This window comes from Canis lupus, chromosome 37, assembly GCF_011100685.1.
Source record: "Canis lupus familiaris isolate Mischka breed German Shepherd chromosome 37, alternate assembly UU_Cfam_GSD_1.0, whole genome shotgun sequence".
Taxonomy (NCBI): domain Eukaryota; kingdom Metazoa; phylum Chordata; class Mammalia; order Carnivora; family Canidae; genus Canis; species Canis lupus.
The window spans coordinates 8,444,713-8,464,543 of NC_049258.1; the positions used below are offsets into that span (position 1 = coordinate 8,444,713).

The window sequence follows — 19,831 nt, forward strand, 5'->3', positions numbered from 1 at the left end:
GGTCTGTTTAAATGTAAATTTTAACACAAATTCGTGTCAGTGTGAATAAACATCTAATTAAAATATAAAAATGACACTCCGAATGGCAAAGGATACTAATTCAATGTTTCAAGTGTAGAGTTTAAAGTGAAGACAAAGAAGTTAGGAAAAATTAGAATACATTATGGAGAAGTTCCTCTCCTAAATGTTAATTTTAAGTGGGTTATAAAGGGATTTTTCCTTTTTCTATCTTTGTGTACCATTTTTAAAAAGCATATACCCAATCCTGTCAAAATTTGCTGGTATAAAAAAGAGATCCTCTTCCTGATAAAGTTCAGCCAAGACTCAGTTTAAGATAAAAAAAAATCCCCATCATTGTGATGGCATTTATGTGTTAACACAACTAGTGACACTGCAGTTATACTGTTTTCCAGTTCCCTGAAGAAGAGCGTATAAGGGTGCGTGGATTCCATCTTTTACTTGGGGGAAAAGAAGACAGAAGGTAATCCATGTGCTTGAGGCCTCACATGGGCTACTCAGAATCCCATGATAGGCAACATTTTCTGTATAATTTTTACAGTTGGGGCACTTAGAAGTCAGAACAATCTGACAGTTATGGTTAGTGAAAATATTAGATGTTCGCCAATAAAATAACTACCTCAGCATATTTTTCGCTTTCTGGATGTAACCACTTAATAACAGGACTTGAGAAAAACTGTACTGTGTGAATCAAACACATAAAAGTACAAATATTCCTTTTATAGAAAGCAAATCTTAAGCAGTGCATTATAATCAACCATTCTGGTAAAAGACAAAATATCTAGCATTACCACACCACTGACATATTATGGTTTATTCTACCCTGAAGTCCAAACTGGGTAAACAAAGTCAATTGATCAAAGAGGGGTTTTCTCCTCAGATGATGAGGTTGAGGCCATTGATCTCTAGGTAAGATTCCTTGTGGTTTACCAATGAAAAGGTGTCAAGTGAGAGCTTATCAAACACAATCATTTAATTTCATCAGAGACTGGTTTTCTTGGTACTATTTTCTTTCAAGAGAAAAAGAATATGGAAAAATTAAATGATGTGAGGTAAGACTTCCCGAAGGTTGATTCTAGAGTATTCTTTTAAATTCTAAACCACTTACAATTCATTACTCGGACCCCAGTTTTACAACCTCCACATTAATGATCTAACTGAAACCAGGTATGGGGAAACCTTTGCTTCTAAACTTTGTGTTAAGTGCATGGGGTGAGAGGTAGAAAGCAAATGGGACCAGGCACTCTTGTTTAGGCAGTGGTTTCCTCAAGAAAATAAATCTGCTCCCACAGTACCAAAGATGGTCACTGGAAAGAGAAATCTCAGTTCCTAACGCCCAGGGGAGGAGTAACTAGATTGGCCATTCCTTTTCGCACAAGGAAGATTCCAGTCTCTAAGCTGGAATTCTATATCCATTCTATATCCAGGCCAGTCACGTGACATTCTCATCTATCCAGATTCACGAAGCAAGCCCAGTCTTGTTCTCTGTGCCTCATCGCCTCGGCTTTTCTAAGTGGATTTGCTTACCATGTGTAAGTCCTCAGATACTAGAACTGTCCTGTCATTATACTTTCAAATGTGAATTTGCTTGGCGGTTGGGGAGGGGGTGGGGCTTACTTAATAGCTGAAAACCTAGTACAAAGCATACTTACAAATGACAGTAACAGGGAATTAATCATTTAATCATTAACATTCTCAGCTGGTGCCCTAACACCTCTTCAACCCAACTTGCCCCACCATCTGAGAGTTCTTGCTGACTCTTCCCCGTCATCTGAAACTCCACATCTAGTCAATCCCATGTGCTCCTGATAATTGCTTTGAAACAGTTCTTGGACCAGATTTCCCTTGTCCCATGTCCCCCATGACTGTTATTCTGTCCTTTATGATCCCTCATCTGAATTACTGTAACTTCCTCCCAACAGGCCTCCTGCCATGGCCAACAGAGCATCTTGCCAAAGGCCTTCAGTGGCCTTAAGATGGCTCAAGGCCTCCTGCATATCCAACAGAGTTCTGAGACCCCACTGTAGCTTTTGTCTGTTTCTGTCCATGATCTTCAACCCCTGCCTTTTGGGCAGTGCTCTAAAGCTCTAGCTCCACCCTCATGCTCTTTTGTTACCCTGACCTCCGCGCTTCCACTTCTGCTGTCTCCTTTACCCAGAAAGCTCCTCTAAGCAGGAGCTCTATAAGAGACACTGAGCAGCACTACTTTCTGAGTCCCCCTGGTTCACCAGGTTATGGGCAAACGCGTCACTCTTTTGTGCTTTCCTTTCTCTGTACTTACAGAGTACTGTATTACGTCATCTGTCCTTGGACTTGTTTCTCCACAAACCTGTGTGCTCCTTAGGGGTAGATTCTGTGTTCTATTCATCTCCACACAGCACAGGGTCAGGCACTATGTTTTGAGTGAGCAGCTGAAACCTAAAATGGATCCTAACATTTCCAGAATTCTTCTGTAGTGGTAGTAGCCACGTTATACAAGCCAAAAGTCTTAGAACACGTCTAATACCTCTAAGGGGAGGAAAAGCAAGCAAAGGGGAAAAGCACAGCAAGTTCATATAGGCACTCATTTAAAAATACACTTATTACTGACAAGAGTTGAATGATAAGTTTGCAGTAATGTGTTAAATTCATACAGTGGTTCATGCAGTTCTTTAATTTCCCCCAAATCATCTAATTGAAACCTCTCCAAACTGTAAAACTACTTCTACTCTCAACAGAGCTCAAAAGGCCTACAGCAGTTTCTATGAGAAAAAAAGTTGCTAGAGACAAAATAGCAAAACAGCAAATAACAATGACAAAATCCATATAAGACAAAAAAAGGGAACCTTCAAAAAAGAATATACAAAAACTAGATACATTTGCTTTAAAATGGATCATCTGTATCACAAGAAAAGCCTGAGACAAAATGGCTCCCAAAGGAGTGACATGTGAAAGAATGTTGCCCATCTACCAAAAGCCATGGAAAGCACTCTAGGTCTTTTCTAAAACCAAATACTAAACATCAAGAATGGTTATCTTTGGCGTATAATGAATGACATTAACCCATGTGTGAAGAACCAACAACAACAACAACAAAAGTAACACAAGTAATTCAAAGTCTATATTTTTCTCCCCACTTTGATTCGATCTCTATAGTTCCAACACCACACAACCAAAATGAGGAAAAATGGTTTAAAGTTGGGGCCAGAAACTGCCTTTGCTGTTTCCTGCCTGCCTTGGTAGCTTATTTAGATTTTGTTATAATTTGTTTTTAAAAATATTCAACTAAAACTAAATAAAAATCATAGAAGTACAGAAAATCTAGAAGCTAAATATAAGCCATCACACTGACACTCATGGAGACCAACAAGCATGTGGCATCAGAGAATGCTTTTGTTTCCAGGTGTATTGTGTGTGGATAAGGTATTACATGACCACTCTTACTAAAAGTATCGTTAGCTTTGTCAGGCTCTGTTGGAACTGTAATGCCAGACTGAACAAAAAATTGTATGAAAATTCTATTATCATATTAAAACACTTGATCACGTGTACTCTCAAGATTCCCAACTTTCTATTTCTGAGAGGAGAACAGATTTAATGAGGTATTTTCAAAGTAGAGCTGGTAAAGGGAATATTTGTGAAAAGCACTGCCAAAAAGACAATTCATTTGGTAGACACAGAAAAGGCAAAATTTACCACATATACTGGAGCAATGGGTATTAAATAGTCATCTCTGAATAAACTCTACAAATCAATATGTTCCTTTTGGTCCAAACTGCAGACGGCAATGCCTAAAGGAAATCTCTAAGGTCAACCAGCAATTAACTGAAAGGTTTTGATTGAAAATGCTATTGACTGCTTTCATATCAGACAGCTTCCTGGTTATTATACTGCATGGGCTAAGTAGGTGCCAAGACATTAAACTGTCAATAATCTATTAATACTGGAGTGTTACGCTCACTCCCCCCGAATCTGCAGGCAGAGATTTTCAAGCCAAGTACCTGCTTAGAACTAATGCAAATTCCCCAACCCTGATAGGAAAATCATATCTTTATTACCTCCCAGCTTAAATGCCTGGGAGTGTTGACAGATTATAAGAAAAATATTCAGATAATAAATGCTCATTCAGATGAGTTAAACTAACATTTGTTTTTCAAAGAATTGCTAAAGGGATGGTGAACATGTCCTGGAATCTGACTTTCTTTCTAAGCCATATTTAACAGTTTCTAAATTGAATGTAATAAACACTTTACAAAGAGAAATGAGAAGTTATTTAAAGTGAGGCTCATAGGTCCCTGCCACTCAGCATCTGGAAAGCAGTTATACACAGGGACGGGGGAGGGGGGCTTTTAATGAATTTAATAGAGAAAAGCACTTTAATTAAATGCTGTCAAAGTGGATTGTATTAATGACTGCACACAGAGGAATTTAAAGCAAGCCAAGTTTATTTAGCAAATAGAAGCTGGGCGCTCGAGGCCTGCAAGTATTTATGTTTCCGCAGTTGCAGTACATCTAGAAGATGATGATGGTGCCAAATGAAACCATTGAGTTATTAGATATGATTTTATTTATTGTGTATTATTAAAGTTTCAAAGGCCTCAGGGGAATTAATCTCATTTTCAAAATGAAATACCACATTTGATCAGAAAGGGTTAAGAAAAGAAAATACGTCCCCAATTTTTTCTGTGCTCTGGAATTGTGATGCAGCGGAGTGGCTCATGGGGATGACCTTTTCCAGGTTTATCCAGTCAGAATTCACTCCACTGCATAGCAGTGGCAAAGAAATCGATGACGGTATTTCTTCTATGACTGTTTTCTGTTTTTTTTTTTTTTCTTTTCAGTGATTCGCCACTAAATATAATTCATTCTATTACACATAGCAATAAGCTGAAAAATGACCAAAGCTCCTAAAAATCTCCATGAAAATTTGGTTGCCATAACTTTCTTAATGAAAAACATGAGTAGCACAAACTTCTACAAAGGAAAAGGTATCAAATGTTTGACTTGGGGCAAGAGGGAAAAAGGGGTCTTCCTCAGTGTCTTCTATTCAGAGGCTGACCACAGAACAAACCTATTATTAATGATAATATTTTAAAAATAAACAAAGAAAATATGAGCCTTAATGCATGAAAGCTGTAAAAGATTGAAAAGCTGGTCTGGCTGGAAAATACTATGTGTGTGTCAAAATGATTTTCTCTACCGTTTGTAAAAATGTAATTATCCATGATATGCTATTATCCATGATATGCTACAAGGGTGAGGGATTCCAAGTAAATCCATTGGAAGCTGAGGATTCGCCTTTGGTCTTTAGTTCCTGACACCACCGTGTCTGTGAGATCACAAACCACTGCCATGATTTACCACATCCTTCTTGCAGTTATATATACACTCTTTCGGTCCGTCTTTAGATTTTAATTCAAAACATGAGGAAGGGGGAGAAGGGAAATGTGAAGATGGGAGAAAAAAACAAAACACAAAACCCAGCACCTATTTCCTTTCAAGAACAGAGTAATGATCACAAATGAAGACTTTCAACTTTCTAAATAAATAATCTAATTTTTAATCCCCGCCCCCCCAATCCAAGCTATTTATTAATATCATATGTTAGATCTGTGTCTTTGTAGTTCTGGAACTTATAAAGCAACTCTGCTTTTCCCATCTGTGCCAAGATGTTTCAGACTAGTCTTTGAAATGCTGCAAATGCAGATGAATATGACATAAAATAGGAACTGATTACATACACATTCTATATGTGAGTAATGGCAACCCAGAACACAGATGACAGTACATGTTCACATAGTGTACTGTACAACTCTGCTTCATATACACAAGTGTGTAGAGATCATCGACGAACAGCATGCCCTCTCTAATATGTCTGTTCTAGGAGCTCAAAATAAATCGGTTGATTTCTTGCAAATAAAATGACAAGAAAGCTTCTTCTCCCCGGTACATCAGTAGTTCTCATATGAAAATACATCAGAGAGTCATCAACTGATAGAATGTACCGATGCATTTGATCCAGATTATGTTTTACAAGCCAAAGAATTCATCAATTTGCTTCTCTTCTCTCATTACTAAGTGACTGTATTAACTTCCAGCACACCTGTTTAACTATTTTAGCTCTATCTCTTTGGAAGGTTTTCGTTTCACATGATGCGCAAGCTCAAATAAGGATTTCTCTCAAAAGTGTATCCCTAAATTATGCTTTCCAAGGAAATATTTGACATTTGTCCACCATAATTCCTTTCTACTATTCTATTACCACACTTTTGAGTATACCGTCGACATGAACTGTCCAAAAACTGAAATGAGGGAAACTATATTTCAAAAACTATCTGCATTTAGATATTGTACTTGTATAGGATATGCTTGCTTTAGCATATTCTGTTCATATAGATCACAACAGAAATGAGATCTTTCCATATCCACCTATATTTCTTTATGAATTCACATCATAGATTTCATACCTTTTAGAAGATTAGCATACCTTTTAAAAAAATAAGTGACTTCTCATTGTGCAATAAAGGGTTCAGTTTATCATATCTGAGAAAGTAACTGTATTAAAGTAACTTGTCCTTTTTTCTACCTCAAACGTGTTGGGTGTTCAGCACTAGGAAATCAGACTAGGGACACATCATGCTATAGGGTTCTGATTTTGCAAAATAAGTCTAACCAGATACTCAAGTTAGCCTTGCATATTATAAATACAAAGAAATACAAACTTCCTTGAATACAAAAAAATAGATTTAAACTAAAGGAGAGTATGAAGAGGAAAGTAGAAACAATGACTGTTTAAATAAACTATTTTTTATATCTGGGTATCAAGTGAACTGTATACTACCAATCAGCCATTCAGTTCTGGAAACACCTTTCTTTCACACAATGGTTTTTGGCATGTCTTTATGAAAAATAAATACATGGATATCCACAGGGCTTTTAAAAAAAGAAGTTAATTGGAGTCTATTCGGTGTTGTGCTGGTAAATGTGTAGCAACTGGCTCTCTAGAGAAAAAAAGCCCCAGTTGGATCATTTGCCAATTTTCGTAGTGTGAATAATCCCACCATGGCCAGTTCCATTCTACTAAGGGTGTAACGGCTGCCTTTCAAAATTCCTGAAAATTTAACAATCAGTGCCTGCTAGACAGCTTACGCTTACTCCAGCACACCCTGAGTCTGCTACAGAAAGTGATACCCATCCCTCTTCTGCCTCTCAGACTTGCTTGCTGGAATTCCTTTGCCCGGCCTGACTTACCTGTCATTTTCTTAGCCCCCAAGTGATTAGGATGACCCTCGTGTGATACACAATTCGATAAAAGACTCCATATCAAAAGGTGAAGGGTTATATGACTTGCAGTGAATTAGATCTAGAAACAACTTGTGAGGAAATTGAACTTATGACCTTAGAACTGTCAAATCTATCCAGTTTGCTTGATCTCCCATTTCTAGGGTTAAACTGAGTAATAATAAAATAAATGAATTTCAGAACTTTGGCAGTTTTCCTTTAATTGAAAGTGTGCTTTTCTATCATTACAAGGGGAAGTTCCAGACTTCAACTTAATAAAAATCAGCGGTAGTTTTCAGCCACATTAGATTTCCACACTAAACAGAAACAGCTGAGAAGCCGCAGTAGGTAGGTTTGGTTACAATAGTTTAACTCAGTGGCTGGATTTCTCTTGCAATTGTCATAACTATGAATCATAAGAAAATCAGCTGGATCTTTCTGAGCTGATATAAGGTGTTCATCATCTGTTATTTTGTCGCTAATTTGTTTTTCCAAAATCCATTTGAACCTCCCGGAAGCAATGTGGTTTTGCTTTTGTTTGTTTTTTACATTTTCATTAAAATTCTCAAATGGAAATCAGAAATAAACCAACTCACAGAATGAATGTTTCAGATAGAAAGGGTCTTTGGGATCATCTAACCCATGTTGGAACAGTTTACAAAACAGTAGAAGGAAACTAAGGGATCACACCCATCATCCAAAGTCACAAACTCAGTCCTAGTGACTAGAGGCTCTGTCACTTTCAGGACCCTTTTCTTTATGATATAATCTTTTTTCTCACTTTATCAAAATGGTTATTTGAAAATAGAGATAGAAAGTAGTCATTTATTCTTTACAAGATGTTCTAGCTCCTGAAACAGTGAAGAGAGTCTCAGGGAGGAGGGTAACAAACACAGAGTAAAATTGTTAAGTATTTGAGAACTTTCTATGTTAATGTCATACTACACTGGATGTAAGCAAGTCCCAATCATCTATTTTTAAATGTGTTTTAAAAAATTATACCCAGAAGGCCCTACTTTCAAAAAAAGCATTTATGTTTGTTTCTACCATTATGTAAGCAAGACACCACAATCTTCCAAAATTAAAATCAACTGGTTGTACTTATTATCAAGTTCTTAACCCTGTGGCTTTCAATCACAGAGCCATCACTTATGCATTTGTCGTGTGACCTGCACTTCAAATAATCTGTTGCCATCAACAGCAAATATTTGCAAGTGTTTTACTTTTTGTCTTTTGTTTTTGGTAAATTAGAGCTGATTCTGTATTCCTTCTACAATGATGCTATTCATACATATTTGCACTCTTGTTTGCTTGCATATGAGGGAAGGAGGTCGAAGTCCAGATAGTGATGCCAGAAACTGAGTCACTTACATGAAAATCACCCGTTATCACTATCACTATGAAGGACCCATTAAAGAGTGTGCTAAGATCTTAGCGAATTTTGCGACTTTGCTCAACATATCGTTACAAAGTCAATATCCATTTCCCTGCAGGCCTCTAAGCAATTCAAGATCAGAAGACATTTATTTCCCCCTGTGTGAGTCCATTGGAGACCAGTACAGAGCTGCTGGTGTGGCAGATGCCTACTTAATACTACACCAAAGAAATTCCAACATCGTCACTGCACGGTATCTTCACGACTTTGTGGATTCTGATGTGTTGCAAGGAGAGGACTCGCAGAGATTATGCAGAAGGTATTAAGTGATCTTTTTGCTTTTTTCAGCTTTAAAAAAAAGTACCAATCTACTTTTGTAATATCCAATAGCATATTTTTATGCCCTAAAGGGATTTTATTCGGAGCTAAGAAGAAAAGGTCTCACTTACTGTCAAGTAACTTATAATGACGTTTTGTTGTTGTTATATTGTTGTTTTTGTTATTGCTGTTTTAATAATCTTTGATGCATAGCAAGCATGAGATGCTTCAGCCTCTGCCCTTCCAAGGCGGCATCCCTCATGGCACCTCGGGCCATCTTCCCACCCCGGTTCCAGTGGGTAGAGGCCGACACAGCCACTCCTCTATAATAACTTTTAGAAGAGCTTGGAAATGTATAAAGATCAGATAAAACCACACAGCTCGGAGCTTCTCAATCTGTCTCAGAACAATTGGGCAATATGCACACAATAGAGGCAAGGCACACACTCGTGTCCTCCTGTAGAATTATGTGCTGACGCCATCCTGGTTCAACTCTGAACACTTCGGAATAGAATTATTCCCTTATTCACTACTCTTCTGAGTAGAATTATTTCACTGAGTACTAGTATTCATACTAATAAAGCTCAGGTACCATTATTATTTCTCGGGTGCCTTCCACGCAATCACTTTCTCATGTAAACCTCAAATAATCCTAAAGATTTGGGATTATCACTGTTTACAGAAAACTTAAGTGGCCTCTGCAAGACCAGGGAGCTCCAATTCCAGTGGTGGCCCTGGAATTCACACCCAGATCTTCTGAAGATCCAATGCCCCTCCTCTTTGTCTACGCTCTTGAAGCTACTGGCACAGCTATCATTTCAAAGGACTTGAATAAGCAACATGACAATTTGTCTCACTTATGCTTAAAAAAAGGAAGAAAAAGAAGCTAAAAGAAATCTTCCATTTGGATATTTTACTTTATATTGAAATATTCTTTAAGCAGGCAGTTATAAAAATGGCTACATTAGTGTGTATCTGTGGGTCAAGTGTGTCAGTTCCACCCACTTCCCAGCATGCAGCCTCTTACCTCTTAAAAAGGCAACTGGTAGTGGTGGGGGGCTCGCCTGGGTTGCTCAGTGGCTGAGTGTCTGCCTTTGGCTCAGGTCATGATCCTGGAGTCCAGGAATCAAGTCTTAAATCAGGTTCCCCACAGGGCGCCTGCCTCCCCCCAGCTTATGTCTCTGCCTCTCTGTCTCTCATGAATAAATAAATAAAATCTTAAAAAGAAAAAAAAAGGCAACTGTGACTGGGCTTTCCAAGCCACCCTCATACCCTGTTTCAGCTGCAACCATCTCCCAGATTTATAAACTGTTTAAGTGATTAGGCCCAAATCCAAGTATGTGAAATTAACACCCCTGCTTCGACTAGTCAAATGATAAAAAATGAGAATTTCATCCACAGGGGAGGTCCCTCTCTGTAGATGTGCATACCTGTTTCTTCTGAAAAGATGATGAATACCTTTCAAACCAACAATTACCTATGAATGAGAAATAATCTGGTAAAAAATTTAAGGAGAAAATGGGAAGCAGGCTTTCATGGTCCTAGAACAGCATGTGTTTTTCTGTACCAATAGCTCATTGTTAAGAAACACCTGACCCTCCAAGGACCACAGCTTTATCAACACATGCCCAGTGAGCCAGGTGGTTTACTGAAGGGCTCGGTTCAAGTACTAACAATGAAGTAGCCCATACCCCACTTCCAAGTAATAGGGTTGCTACTTGGGAGAAGTCACCCTTGGTAGAGAGAATGAACATGACCAGGGCAAAAAAAACAAGTGTCTGTGTGTGGTCGGGGAGAAATTAAGGTGGAGTGGACACATTTATTATCCATTTGTTTTCCACCAAAACCACATTTTAAAATGGCACTCAATCAGTAATCTGCATATGTAATTCTTTCTAGAACTATGTAGATCACTTAGGACTCTAGAGAATAATTTCAGGAAAGTCTGTTTTGATACTTTCAAAAAACCATTTTAAAGTAGTATCATCTTTGAGAAGCTCAACATGTTTTAAAGATATTATCCAGTACATTTGGGAAACAGCTAGAAAAATCAAAGAGATGGCACCCAAAGTCAGCATCAGAGAAAGAAACAGAACCTATGGATTCCACTAAAACATAGTCTGAATTCTAGATTAAGGTAAATAGCCAAAGGCAAAATGAAATGTTTAAAAAAATGCAACTCTGAGTGAAGGACAAAACTGTTCAATATATGCATGAATCTTTTTATGTTTTATTCACTGTTGCACATGTGGTACCTACAATGAATACCTGGCATGCTGAAGGAGCTAAACAAATATTTGTTAAATAAGTAAGTAAAAAGATGAGAATAAAAATAGCCTTCTCAATCATGTCTATAACTTGAGGCCTGAAAACCGTTTTATTAATCAATTTTAATCATCTTTACCAAAAGCCAGACTTGACTAGGTATCTATACAAATATAAAGAAATGTATTTTCCTTCTCACAGAGGAAGTGCAATGAGGTCCTTGATTAGAATAATCACACATCAATATCCACAAATGCCTTAATTTCAGCTTAAGTTTGTTGTTGTTTTTTGTGGGTGGGGGGAAGGGAAGATGCATTCTAATGCACTATCTTCGTCTATTTATTTTGTCTCCTTCTTTCTCAATTTGCTCCACATTGGTCATATTTAACCAGTTTGCCCCTTCACAAAGTTAGCCATTGCCCCCTGTTCTTTCAGATTTAAAAAAAAAAAAAAAAAAAAAAAAAGTGTTTCAGATTACTGAAAAGAAAAAAAGCAGGGTAGGAGGAAAGAGAGGAGAAAGAAAAAAAATAGCCACATTGAGTTGGCTAGTAGATGAATAGCAACAACATCCCCTAACAGATCCCATAGCAATATTTTAAAAAAGACAACTAAGCTTTATGTTCAAAAGTATTATATTTTAGTCTTATTTTTCTATCAGAACATCAACAAAAGGCCAACGTGCTAAAGGTTTTGTCTTACATCTGGTTTCATTTTTATCAGTAGAAGAAAAAGACTGACAATGAGTACAAGGAGAATCCTTCTATCCCAAAACTTTAAAAAACAGACACAAAAGAAGATAATTTATAGTAGTGCTTTTAGCGATTTGGGAGTCCTGGGCTCTGCAGACACTTGTATCAATGAGGAGCATTTGTACCAATGGAAACGACACAGCTTATCCCTTTTCTTCCTTCTACCTATTGAGTAAGGCTAGGCAAAGTGCCTTCTATTCAGTTTTAGGATCTAAAAAAATGAGGAGTGTATCAGTAACCAACAGCATGGGCTGAAGGGACTGTGCTGCCTCTCAAAAATACAAAATATCAAAATTAAGCTATTATTTAAAGAAACGTTGCAATTATAGAAGAGCAAGCTACTAAAGAAACCAAGGTTCTCTATGTTCCCACAGGGCAGGAAAAGACTAGAAGAAGTGGAACCCAGCTGTTTGAAAGTTCACTTCCAACCAATAGCTAACCTTGGATGTTTAATTTGGAAGGTGGTGTGTTATTAAAGTTCAGCCACTCATAGGGAGAGCTCTGCTTGGCAAAAACACTAGAAACAACCCAATGAAGAATGAGTAGCAGTAGGCTAACTCCAATTATTAAAATCATAAGCCTGGTAAATAGTTGAAGCCACTTTAAAGAAAGAAATAGGCAGACCCAGATTACTATAAAATTCTAAGTTTAATTTCTATCCATATCTATAGCACAGTGCCTGAACACACACGGAAGAAGTACATGATAAATGTAAGAAAAACCGCAACAAAAAGGCATAATACTTTGGATATATATAGAACTTAAAATCAATCTTGGGCATTTGTTTCCTACTCCTTACATGTTTATAGCATTTCACATTAAAAAAGTCATATAAATCTCCCTTGATAAGAGAATTTTATATGAGACTTGTTAATCATTCTTGATAAATGCAGGGTCATAGGAGCCATGATCTACTAAAAGGCTCTAACTTCCTGGCCCAAGGGCAGCCCACTCACAAGTTACCTGCAGATGGTCTATTCCCAGTTACCTTTCTACTTTCCATTCTTCTTGAGTTCATTCTAACATTTTCCCCCAACAGATCTCTTCCTTTAAAAGGCAGTGCCTTCTAAATTAAGCATTCACAGTACTATTTGGAAATTAAATGTCAAGACAATCTGCCTTCATGAGAATAAGGTGAACCAGTCAATTTCCCTGTTATGAAAATTTAAAGTAGTAGTAAATATAGAGTGGGCAAAGAAGCTGGATTTCGTAAAGGCATAGAAAAAAGTCATGAAGTAGAGTAGAAGTCATGAGCACGCCAAGGTTTTAAGAGGAAGAATTATAATTCAGAGAAACTATGAGTAGTAAACAGAAGTTTTACGATTGACAAAGATAAACATGATAAATCAGATGATGATGGGAAGAAAAGCTTGCTAACAGAAGGAATCAGATGGAAGAGGTATCTTACAATGAGGTTAGCAAAGGAGAGGATGAACCCATGAATTTCTATGAATGCTGAATTCCCAGGTTTAGAGAAACCTAACCATATTCATAGTCCTACATTTGAATTTTTTAGGAAGTTCTATCACTCTCAATTTCCCTTAATATATCCCTGATTATTAAGCTGGAATTCCTGTCTTGCAATATCAGAACAAAACAACAACAACAAAAAAACAAAACTCCAAAACTTTAAGAACTTTAAAAAAGCAGGCAAGCAACTTGTCTAAATCTCTGGAAAAGAACAAAGCCACAGCTAACATCTAATCTACTAGGTTAGCTACCAGCTCTAAGGAGCTCCATCAACTTTCTGACATCATCACTGAAAAAAAACCCTGCTCATTATATTTTGTAGAAAATGGTCCCAAAATGGAAATACCCCTTTGTCTACAATTTAAAAAAGAGATGGTTGCAAATGACCTCCAAATCTCTTTATATTCCTGAATAACAAACTGAAAACTTTGAACATGGAGGAAAGTTAACTGGTAACATTGGAAATGAATAATATTCTTCAAGTTGAATAAATACATGCAGGATCCCATAATGTTAATAAGAAAAAAAGCTAGTGTGGCTCCTCGTGGATGGTCAGGGACTCAGGGTTTTCCCACGTGAGGACCTGCTTATAAACTAACTGCCACGATATGTTATTAAAAATGGTGAAGTGTTCATTTGCATCTCTCCTCGGGGCTGGAAAAGGGTTTCAACACTCTGGAGCGACCTTAGCACACTTTGAATGAGAGCTTGTAACGAACCCAAGCCAAGAGGGGAGAAATTCTAGTAACCTGGTTAGAGATTTGCAAACATCCTTAACTGATGAATTCATTAGGCTATTTCTTTTTTTTTCTTACAAGTTGTTCTTTTGAAAACAAATTCAGAAAGCAAGTTACAGCCCATACAGAGTAGAGAGGCAGGACTGAAACCGCACCGCACAGCTTAAAGAGAGATTTCAAGTACACTTAGACATTAGCAGTGAGAGTCCCATCCTACAGTGTCTCAAAAAAGCTGGACGAGGGCAGCCCGAGTGGCTCAGCGGTTTAGCGCCGCCTTCAGCCCAGGGCGTGATCTGGGAGACTCGGGATCGAGTCCCACATCGGGCTCCTTGCATGGGGCCTGCTTCTCCCTCTGCCTGTGTCTCTGCCTCTCTCTGTGTCTCTCATGAATAAATAAATAAAATCTTTAAAAAAAAAAAAAGCTGGACAAAAAGTGGCAAGTTCAGTCACCTCTGTTCTTTGACATCAAACCCCGAGTGATAGGTTTCACTGTGTTTAAGTTTCCAGTAAAGAAGAAAGCTCACAAAACTAAATCTCTCTGATAGAATGACTAAAAATTAAATGATGTATGTAAACCTCTTCGCATAGCATCGGACAGCTACTAGTAAGCCAGCTTCTGCACGTTGGTTGGCAGTTCTGTCCAGCACACAGAGGAAATTCAGACTCTAAAGGTAGACAAGTGTGGATTTAAGGTATCACTTTGAGCAGGTTACGTCTCTGGCTTCAGTTTTTCACATGGTGAGAGTAGATAAAAACCACCCTCCCATTTGGTTTTTCATAAGGTTTAAAGAAGGCAAGACACATAAAAAAAAAAAAAAAAAAATTTCACATTTTGAGAACCTCACACCCCAAAAGGCTAACTGCTGCCAAGGAAGAAGAATCATCACCAACACCATCATTGTCCTCGTTGTTATTATTATTCCCAAATTTTATATAGGAAAAACAGAATCAGCCTCACATGTGCTCTTATTTTTTTTAGTCTTATGCCGTTAGACAGTTAATGGCATATGTATTCCAGAGTGTCTCCACTTCAGTTCTTCTGACAGTTTTGACAGACAGGTCTTTCTTTCTTTCTTTCTTTTTTTTTTTTTTTTTTAGGGGGCTGTCCTGTGCATTGCAGGGTATATGGCAGGATTCTGGCCCCACCCAGTAGATACGAGTAGCATCTCCGAGCTATAGTAACTGAAAATGTCTCCAGACGCTGCCAAATATCCCATGAAGGGCAAAGTCACCCCTGATTGAGAACTACTGTTTGATACCAGTGACAAGGAACCACTGGCTTCGAAAATGCTGAGAATTCCCTTGAGTGGGCAGCAATCCAGATGAGCAGAGGTACAATGCTGGTGTCAGCTGTCACCCACCAGGTCTCACATTCTTACTCAGTGCACAGCATGGAATTTTAAAACAAGTACTTGTCAGGAAACCACACAGCAGCAAGCTCAGAATTCCTGAACTTACAAAATAAGCCATGGAAACGCTGTGGTGGAAATATAATAAAGCAATAAAGCGCAAACGACACAGACATGAACAATTTGGCAAATGCTCCCCAATCAACCCCACTCAGTGACCTAGTCATAGCATGAGCAATGTCCTTTTTTCTCTCTGCATTAAAAGGGGAGTGCGGTCAGAGGAAAGACTGGACGCCAAACATGCCTGTGTTTTCATTCAGCTGGCGATTCTGGCTTCAAGCAAGGCTCAATGTCTCTGCTCCAGTCTTTCCAACTGTACAATGGAGTTGGTAATAATGAATACCCTGACCTAACTAGTTTTTGATTCTAAGTTGAGGATATCCATTCACCATTGGGCCTCAGGTCATAATAACCACTAGCGGGAAAATCATTATAACCATGAGAAATAATTTGGTCTCTGACCTTCTGGCACGAACAAGTAGAATTTATATCATCCTTTTCACGGAATGTTTTAGTTTCCCATGTCATCTCACCTATATTGGTCTTCTTTGTGCTATCTATACAAGGACTAAAAACATTATGTTTATCAGTTTTTTTTTTTTCATTCTTAACCTCTGAAGGAAATTTTTTAGGCATTTTCCCCCTAATTATCTCCCCTGCTTCATGAAATTTTAATTCCAGAAATACTGAATATCTCTTCACGTACTGTGTCCCTTTGGAAGGCCACAAACCATTGTAAAGCAATCTATGCTCCTCAAGAATCCATTTTCACTCCCTAAAGGCAATATTACCCCCACTGAGGGTCATGGTAAAGATGCATCTCATTTTAACGTGTGTTCAGAGCCTTGAAAGTCACTTTCTACACAGCAGGGATTTTTGTTTGTTTGGAGTAATCTCTACACCAACTGTGGGGCTTGAACTCATGATCCTGAGATCAGGAGTCACATGCTCCAGACTGAGCCCACCAGGCGTCCTGACACAGCAGAGATTTAAATGAGAGTTTCTAAAGAGATTTAGAATACTGGAAAGAAAACTGGAGAAAGCAGGTACATCAATATGACATCAAAGCTGGACCTCACCTGGAGAGGTCTGGATCCCTAAGGAGGAAACACTCCATTCTTCCAGGACCACAGTGTCTTGGGGCTACCAGCACCTCTCAGTGGCCCAAAACCCAACTTGGTCTCAACCATAACCTAGCTTCATCTCTGAAGGGAAATTCCATCAAACGTGCATTTCTTGGTAAGCATGCAAAGCATTCTGTTCGGTGTCAGAATTATCAAAATAAATGGCATATATGACTACCATGGAGGAAATCAGAACCATAGGAGGCAAAAGCACCTGCAGCTTTGGTTTGGCACCTTTGGGTGTAGAGCTGGAGTCACATGTGCAAGGCAGCCTTACAGGGGCAGAGTGACATGACAAGGTCTGAACGAATGAAGTGGACTGGATGTGTGTGTGCACAAAAACAGGCTGGGCAACGGGCGTCTTGCAGCGGGATGGGAGTACTGCGTATCAGCTCTGGCCATGGGAATGGGTCAGATCTGATTTTCTGCGTTGTTACACAAAATTGGGGTTTCATGTCAAATTTTCTTATTATGAAGGGTGGGCTTCATTTTTAAAGGAAGGGCTTCATCTTTTAAGTTTAAGGGCTTGAATTTTTAAAACGCTTTGCAGCTTTAAAAATAAAGAAACACAACTGCAGGCAATGTAACAATATATAAACTATTTGCAAACAAAAGGCAAGAAAACTTTCCTCTCTTCCTTAAGGAAAGAGGTACAGATTCTAAGGGACTTCTCAGATCACAGAAAACACTGAATGGGGCCGGGGTGATTATGAAGCTTCTTCCTCTATGTAGTACATCGATGCAGACTTTGAATTCAACAGATTAATCTGCTGCATAGTTATGCACAATGGTTCATATCCTTAACATTTCAGAAAAACTGAGGAATAGTATACCCTAACTACTTAAAGAAATTTAAATAGGACCCTCCATTAACCACAAGTGGAGGGGACTTCTGCATGCTTTTCAACATGCTGCATACATCAGCAGCTCTTCATAATCACTGATTTCACCTACATTTAGCAACTTTATAAAAATGGTGCATTTCCTGCCTACCTAGGCAAAACATCACAATATCAAACTAGTATTACCCTACGTAAAATTTCTACAACACGTAAATAATTGTATCTCCCTAAAATTTTAGTTGATATAAGGGCACAAATGAATCCTAACCCTGAGTTCAGTGCCTTAACTTTCGCACAATTACGGACACTTCTTAGTAGTTTGGGATCTTTTATTAAAATACAGTCGTTCCTAAGTGGCAGAGGCTGTGCCAACTGTATTCTCCAATCTCAAGAGTTCTGACAACAATCCATTTATTTTTCTTCATTTCTCATATCATGACTGTAATATAAAATTAATTCAAAGCTTTTTGCTGACAAATGCAGCATTTCAAAGCAGTGTCACTGAGACAGGCACGATGTAAAAAAAAAAAAAAGAAAGAAAGGTAACAGATTGAAGAATTTCACAGTAGTTATAGGATCAAGGTCAATGGCCAAGGCAAAGCCAATGTAGAGAAAATCACCTTATTTGTAAACTCTTTGGCTAAGATCTGAGTGATAAGGATAACCTTTTATAAAATAAGTGAATTCTCTCAGTGATATCAGAAGTGAATGTTAAAAGCCAAGAAGTACTTAAAACTGAAAAGGAAAATTATAGGCAGACTCTTTCTTAGCCATTAAATATTGTTAGCACATACTTCTGTTTTGACATACTAACATAAAAGATAATAAAACTCATAAATCAATTGGCAGTCTGCCTCTAAGATTTACTTTACTCAAACTGGTCAGTTAGAATATTATATATTAAAAATCCTCTTAGCTTCCTACATATAGGGACCTCATAGAGATGAGAAGTTCTAAACAAAGAATGGAGAAAGAAATGTAGAGGGACCATCATCCAAATGAAGGATGGTCCTCAGTTATAACGGTTTTAGTATTTTTATCTCAAACTTCTCTAAATTTCCAACTTCGTCACCATCTTATGATAAAATTTGGATGCTCTAAACGTCTACAATAAATCAGTTTTTCATTCCTGTTCTATTTCCACTTCACCTAGGTGAATTAAGATGGACCATGAATGCAAGGTCCACACAAAGTTGGTGGTTCGCTGAAGGTAGTCGTTGCCTGTACTGGTTCAACACAGAGGTTTTGACTAGTTCACATCAAAACAAGAAAAACAAGAGTGACAGTGAGTTTTTCTTCTGAGTGAATTTATATAGTTTATAAGATCTTTTGTCTCAGCCTATCCTTTTCATTAATTTGTTGATATTAAAAAGTATTTTATTTTAGGAAATGATATGGATAGTAACTTGGAGCTCCCCTTAAATTTTTCAAATCAATGTCTTCTCCAAAAGAAAAGCTTGATGTGGGACACCTGGGTGGCTCAGCGGTTGAGCATCTGCCTTCAGCTCAGGGCGCGATCCTGCAGTCCAGGGACTGAGTCCCACATCGGGCTCCCTGCATGGAGCCTGCTTCTCCTTCTGCCTGTCTCTGCCCCTCTCTCTCTCTCTGTGTCTCTCATAAATAAATAAATAAATAATCTTAAAAAAAAAAACAAAAAACAGAACATAAGGAGAGGAAGGTTTTGTTTTATTAAAGAAACAAAGAAAGAGAAACTTGACAAACCTGTACTAGCTCCCTCTTTAAATTCTACTAATTTCTACTAAATTTCAAAATCTAAAAACACTGCTCTTTGTGACTTAGCATGTTTGTCTAATTATCTGTAGGAAGGTGCCCTCGTGTTTGGATGAGGCCCCAGCCAGGAAAGGACAGGAGAGGGAAGCAGGAAGGTGGGCTATGAAGGGTAAGTCCTGGGGCTCACCTCTGGGAAAGGAGTTGCCCTTACCACAAGTCCAGGACCAGGACAGTGGGCTCCACCGCTTAGCTGTGTACTCTTATCACCCACCCACTCTGAGTTCACTGTGACCATGTTAAAAGATTGCTTCTAGCTGTATGATTTCATGAGTCTAATCATTTGGGCAATTCACTCTGTGACTTTGGAAACTGACCAATGACAGCATGAAAGCACTGACTGAGATGTCAGTATTTGGATGATAAGTGATATAATGGACCCGTTGACTTCTGGCTTCTCCCCCAGGCATGTGGGATGAGATGGAAGTGAAAGGAGACAAGGAAACCTCAGGGAAGAACATTTTGCCAAGTCCTTC

At 38.3% G+C, this 19,831-nt stretch overlaps 1 protein-coding gene across 8 annotated transcripts in view; it reads right to left on the reverse strand.

Moving 5' to 3' along the window:
* Positions 1–19,831, reverse strand: part of SATB2 (SATB homeobox 2) — a 289,546-nt gene that overhangs the window by 16,355 nt on the left and 253,360 nt on the right. The window lies entirely within an intron of this gene.